At 51.4% G+C, this 6532-nt stretch overlaps 1 protein-coding gene across 1 annotated transcript in view; it reads right to left on the reverse strand.

Moving 5' to 3' along the window:
• Positions 1–5382, reverse strand: part of PLEKHG3 (pleckstrin homology and RhoGEF domain containing G3) — a 39660-nt gene extending 34278 nt beyond the window's left edge. The window contains exon 1 of the mRNA XM_038765699.1: positions 5347–5382. The gene's annotated coding sequence lies outside the window, so the exon portion shown is untranslated. The remainder of the gene's footprint in view (positions 1–5346) is intronic.
• Between the last annotated feature and the right edge of the window lie 1150 nt (positions 5383–6532).

Consider the following 6532-nt stretch of genomic DNA (forward strand, 5'->3'; position numbering starts at 1 on the left):
GTGGAGGATGGGATGGAGGGGAGGCTGGGAAGGGGGGATGGGGCAGCTGCAGTGCGTGAGAAAGTTGCATGGCATTTAATCCGGGACAGGGGCCCTTTCCCTCAGGAAGAGGCAGGGAACAGTCCTGGCCAAAGGAACCAGCCGCTCAGATGCAAGCAGAGGAGGGCCATGAAGGTCTGATTCATCACTAGTCTGAGGGAATGAAGCGCTGCTCAGCAAGGAAAAGCCTGGGATGGGTGTTGATAGAGGTCAAGACAGACTAGATCTATGATCTTTCATCCTCCCTCAACCAGTAGATTCTGGCACAGAGAGCATCACCTAGTGTTGTTATGTTATGGCATTTATTAAGGCACTTAGTAAATGCCAAACTCTGTACTAAGCATCAGGTAGATATACGATGATCAAATCTTATAATCCAGTCCCCGCCCCACACAGGGCTCATCTACAGCTAGGATTCTGTGTCTTAAAGTCTCATCCGAATTCTCCACTCCTTTCTGGAACTCCAGTTATAAGCCAGAAAAGATGAGGACAAAGGCCCGTGACTCAGGGCTCTGGGTGATGTTCTATCAGTTGGAATCCATCAGTGGCATTTACTGAGCGCTTACCGTGTGCAGAGCGCTGGACTACATGCTTGGGAGAGTATGACAATACAGTTGGTAGACACGATCCCTGCCCTGCCTTCAAAGCCTTACTGAAAGCACATCTCCTCCAAGAGGCCTTCCCTAAGCCCCTCTTTCCTCTTTCCCCACTCCCTTCTGAAAGTCGCCCTGACTTGCTCCCTTTCTTCTTCCCCCTCTCAGCCCCACAGGACTTACATACATATCTGTAATTTATGTGTTTATATTAATGTCTGTCTCCCCGTGTCTAGACTGTAAGTGCACTGTCCCAAGCGCTTAGTACAGTTCTCTGCACACAGTAAGCGCTCAATAAATACGATTGAAAGAATGAACTCTACCCCTGTACCTCTATCTGTAATTTATTTTAATGTGTCACCCCACTGTAGACCACAAATGGGATCATGCCTCCTACCTCTATTATACTGTACTCTCAAGGGCTTAGTACAGTGCAGACACTAAGTACACAATAAATACCACCGATTGACTGTCCCTCTTTTTTGCTGAATTGTACTTTCCAAGCGCTTCATAAAGTGCTCTGCACACAGTAAGCACTCAGTAAATACAACTGAATGAACGACTGTAGCTTTTAGTCCCCAGAGGACTGGGTTCCTGCTTGGGATATGGAGGAGGGGGCTCAGGAAGCAGAAGCATTACCTTTCCCAAGGGATGGGGATTAGCAAGGTCTGTGAAAAGCTTGTACAGCTGGAGGGTAGCGAGGTCAGGGCAGAAGGAGAAACAGCAGAACTGTTGGAACGTGGTCGGGGGGAGGGGTGCAGAAAGAAGAAAGGGAAGGGAAAGAAACCCACCCTATCAACGGGTCAGAGAAAATGGCCTAGGAGCAAAAGAAAGAGTAGATGGTGGGAAAGAGAGCAGGGCTGGGGGGGACCTATCAGAGCTGTGTCTCAAGGCGGCGAAGGAAAGGGGCTGGCTTGAGGAGGCTGCCTCGAAAATCAGTGAGGTACTTGGGTTGCAGCAGGGAGCTTTACAGCAACCTCTTTTCTATTCCCTAGCTACCCGCCTCAGGGCTTCTGGGGTAGTGGGAGGAGTGGGGCAGGGAAAGAACAAAGACATCTGGAAATGCAGATGGCCAGAGAAATACAGGGAAGGCAGGAAGTCTGGGATTGGAAGGGGCAGGGGAGAGGCTAAAGGCTCGGCAGCTGAAAAATGTGACACCCCAGGCTGGCTCAACAAGACCCCGCTTGGGATATGGAGGAGGAGGCTCAGGAAGCAGCCCCCGACAGCACCCTAGCAGGGCAGCAAGCTGGCCCCCCTCTAGTCTGTCCACTAATGGGGCCCAGGCAGGCCTCAGCGAGGAGAGGTCTGGACTGGGAAATGGGATCACTGCTGATCAGAGTGGTCGGGGCAACGCGGGAAACTTCAGAGGTTACATACAACACATCACACTCAAGCCCTGGACCATGGGAACTCTTAAGGAAGGAGAGGGGAAATGAGTGCCTGGTTCTTTTCCTCACCTTCTCTCACCTCCCTTTGCCCCATCGGGTCCCCACTGAGCCTGGGCCTTTGGTCTTTGCTGGGTCAAAAGGCTCCACACTCAGAGACCTACTTAAATGTGGTCAAGCAAATATTTACACTGCAGAGAAGTCAGGCCACGGGATAGAACCCGCTAAAGGTTTGAACGGTCTGTATAAGCTAAGGGATGGATACTTGCCATCCCCTCCCAGGTGTCAGGAAATACAGTAATGATGGAGCAACCCAGATACTCCTTCCAGTGACTAGCACTGGGAAAAAAAACCAAACACGGGTTCCCTCAGCAAGCCCAAGACAGGAGGTTGTCAGACTGGGCCCTTGGGGTATCCTAGAGCCAAAAATGACCCCTCCAGAGTTCCTCTCCAGAGTTCCTCTCACGCCTTCCACCCACCTTGGAAGAGGAGGCAGGCAGTAGCCCATCCAGAGAGCGGCCCAGCCTAACTGATCTGAAGTGAGTCACTGCAGCAGATAACATTCTTCCTCCCACATACTTGAAGCTCAGACAGCCCACCGGTCACACCCACTGAAATCAGTCCACAGACCATTTGAACCACACTGGAAGAAATGGCCAGGTGGACGTCAGAGGCTGGAAAAAGCCCCCCCACCAACCTCTCCTCCACCGCCTTGGGTTAGTCTGCCTATTTGACTTGTCATTCCAGACAACTGAGGTAGAGTCAATATACCTCAGAAGCTTACTGGAAGTGACAAAAGCCTAGGGAGCACCTTCTGATTAGACAGTAGAATTTAAGTCTTCTTAGAGGACCTTACTCCTTCTAAGGCTGTCATTATTCTCGATGCTTATTATTTGTTGAGCAATGGCAGTCCTGCACACTACATGCAGAGGCACAGCTCCCAGACCCTGGGGCTCACCATCCCTACTCTGCACAAAGTACCAGGGTCTGGCTGCCCAGGGACGCAAATGGGTGCATGGAAACTCCCTGGCATCTTAACAAACAACACAGGGTGAAACCAAGTATTCTGCCACTGGCCACTCCCAAGGCTACACTGTATAACTCCCAAAGCTGTTGGTCATCCAAATAGCCTCTCTTTCCCATGAAGGGAGTGCTCTTTAGTCCCCCCCTCGGCCCCATCTCTGAAAGAAAGGCTCTTTTGGGACAACCTTCAAAACAGACCTGGGGAAATGGCCCGGACCAAAGGGCAAACACCAGCATCTCCTGGGGCCCGGGACATTACACCGGCCTTTCCGGTGGATATCACAGACGGCCATTGGGATCCTTCCAGATGTTGGTCAAAAATGGAGAATCTCTGTGGGGCCTAGCTTTCCTCCACTGGTAGGTCTGCCCTTCCACCCCAACCAACCCCCGAGACACAACAGACTGTGACTGACTGCAAATTTAACATCATAATAATAAATAATGATGGCATTTATTAAGTGCTTAATATGTGCAAAGCACTGTACTAAGCGCTGGGGAGGTTACAAGGTGATCAGGTTGTCCCACGGGGGTCTCACAGTCTTAATCCCCATTTCACAGATGAGATAACTGAGGCACAGAGAAGGGAAGTGACTTGCCCAAAGTCACACAGCTGACAAGTGGCGGCGCTGGGATTTGAACCCATGACCTCTGACTCCAATAATAATAATAATGATGGCATTTATTAAGCGCTTACTATGTTCAAAGCACTGTACTAAGCGCTGGGGAGGTAACAAGGTGATCAGGTTGTCCCACGGGGCGCTCACAGTCTTCATCCCCACTTTACAAATGAGGTAACTGAGACACAGAGAAGTTAAGTGACTTGCCCAAAGTCACACAGCAGCGTTGCTTAGTGTAAAGAGGCCGGGCTTTAGAGTCAGAGGTCATGGGTTCAAATCCCAGCTCTGCCAATTGTCAGCTGTGTGACTTTGGGCAAGTCACTTCACTTCCCTGGGCCTCAGTTCCCTCCTCTGTAAAATGGGGATTAAGACTGTGAACCCCCCGTGGGACAACCTGATCACCTTGGAACCTCCCCGGCGCTTAGAACAGTGCTTTGCACAAAGTAAGCGCTTAATAAGTGCCATCATTATTATTATTACTCAAGTGGCGGAGCGGGGATTTGAACCCATGACCTCTGACTCCAATGCCCTTGTTCTTTCCACTGAGCCACGCTGCTTCTCATGCAACAATCCAACATGCAACAATGTAGGCCACCGTCCCGCAAGCGGCCACTTATATCTCCAAAGCAAGTGTTCCGTCTCCCCCGTGTCCTCCCTGGCTGGCCTAATCGCAACTGTCTGGCCGTCAACGGGCTGAGATCCTGAGCGGGCCCAGCACAAGTTGTTGTAAAGGAGGGATATTGGTTCTTGGAGGGGAGGGGAGGAGGGCTGGGATCTGGGATTCCTGGGGCCAGGAAAGGCAGAAGGGATGGGGGAGTGGCTAGCGCTCAGAACAGTGCTTTGCACATAGTAAGCGCTTAATAAATGTCATTATTAGTGGATGGTGGGGTCAGGGAGCTGAAGGTAACGGAGGCGGGGTTGGGGCGTCTAGGGGAACCAGGGGAAGGGGGGGATTTATTTATTTATCTTACTTGTACCTATCTATTCTATTTCTTTTATTTTGTTAGTATGTTTGGTTTTGTTCTCTGTCTCCCCCTTCGAGACTGTGAGCCCACTGTTGGGTAGGGACTGTCTCTATATGTTGCCGACTGGTACTTCCCAAGCGCTTAGTCCAGTGCCCTGCACACAGTAAGCGCTCAATAAATACGATTGATTGATTGATTGGGGGGCTAGGAGGGTCCCGTGGGCACAGAGGTCAAAGGGCAGGGAAATCACAAGGCAGGGGGGGGCCGAGAGGGGGACAGAGGGATCAGGGATTGGGAAAGGAGGCGGAGGGCCAGGAAAGACACAGTAAGCGCTCAATAAATACATTTGATGATGAAAAAGGGGGCTGGAGAGCCATGGAGGAAGGAAAAGGAGACAAGAGGGACGCACGTTTCACTACATACAAATGAAGTCACATATTTATCCTGGGTGTGGTCCCACCCTGGGTTTCCGGGGTGGGGGCGGGAGAGACTCCCCCTCTTAACCGAACTGGGAGTTCGGGGCTGGGGGGGACGCCCCCGGGGCAGCCCCCGACCTCCCTCCACCCTGCAAGATTTGTGGGCCCTTGGGGAGGGGCCCGGCCAACCGGCCTGGGGGGGAAAAAAAAGCCCCAAATGCGCCCCTGACCCCTGGCTCAGAGAGGGCAGAGGGCCACGGGGGGGTGGACGGCCGGGCAGCAGTCGGGGGGCTCGGGGAGAGACTCACGTTGGGGCCCGAAGGTCTCTGATGCGGCCGCGATCCGCTCGGTTTGAAAGACGCAAAGTGGCTGGAGGGAGCGGGAGAGGGAGGAGGAGGAGGAGGGGAAGGGGGAGGAGGAAGAGGAGGGAAAGGGGGAGGAGAGGAGGAAGAGGGAGGCCAACCCATTGTGCTCCTCCCCCCTGCGCCCCTGCCCCGGGCCCTGCCTTGCCTGCCGCCCCCCGGCTCCCCGACCACCAACGGGCATCCACTCATTCCATCGTATTGACTGAGCGCTTACTACGGGCACAACACTGTACTAAGCGCTTGGGAAGGGACAGTTCAGCAACAGAGAGACCCACACAGGGCTGCCAGCCTAGAAGGGGGGAGGCAGACATCCAAACAATAATAGTAATAACAATAATAAGCGCTTAGTGCAGTGCTCTGCACATAGTAAGCGCTCAATAAATACGATTGATGATGATGACTTTTATTAAGCGCTTACTATATGCAGAGCACTGTTCTAAGCGCTGGGGAGGTTAGACTGTGAGCCCACTGATGGGTAGGGACCGTCTCTGTATGTGGCCAACTTGTACTTCCCAAGCGCTTAGTACAGTGCTCTGCACACAGTAAGCGCTCAATAAATACTACTGAATGAATGAATATAAGGTGATCAGGTTGTCCCACGGGGGCGCCCACAGTCTTCATCCCCATTTTACAGATGAGGGAACTGAGGCCCAGAGAAGTGACGTCACTTGCCCAAAGTCACACAGCTGACAACGGGCGGAGTCGGCATTTGAACCCACGACCTCTGACTCCAAAGCCCGGGCTCTTTCCAATCAATTGTATTTATTGAGCGCTTACTGTGTGCAAAGCACTGTACTAAGCGCTTGGGAAGTACAAGTTGGCAACATATAGAGACGGTATCAGTAGAAGTGAACAGAATTAGAGATAGGGACACATCAAAACAAGCAAATGGGCATCAGTAGAAATAAACAGAATTAGAGATAGGGACACATCAGAACAAGTAAATGGGCATCAGTAGAAATTAATAAAATTAGAGATAGGGACACATCAAAACAAGTAAACGGGCATCAGTAGAATTAAACAGAATTAGAGGTGTATACACATCAAAACAAGTAAACTCATCAATAGAAATTAATAGAATTAGGGATCTATACACATCAAAACAAGTAAACGGGCATCAATAGATATT

This window comes from Tachyglossus aculeatus, chromosome 23, assembly GCF_015852505.1.
Source record: "Tachyglossus aculeatus isolate mTacAcu1 chromosome 23, mTacAcu1.pri, whole genome shotgun sequence".
Taxonomy (NCBI): Eukaryota; Metazoa; Chordata; class Mammalia; order Monotremata; family Tachyglossidae; genus Tachyglossus; species Tachyglossus aculeatus.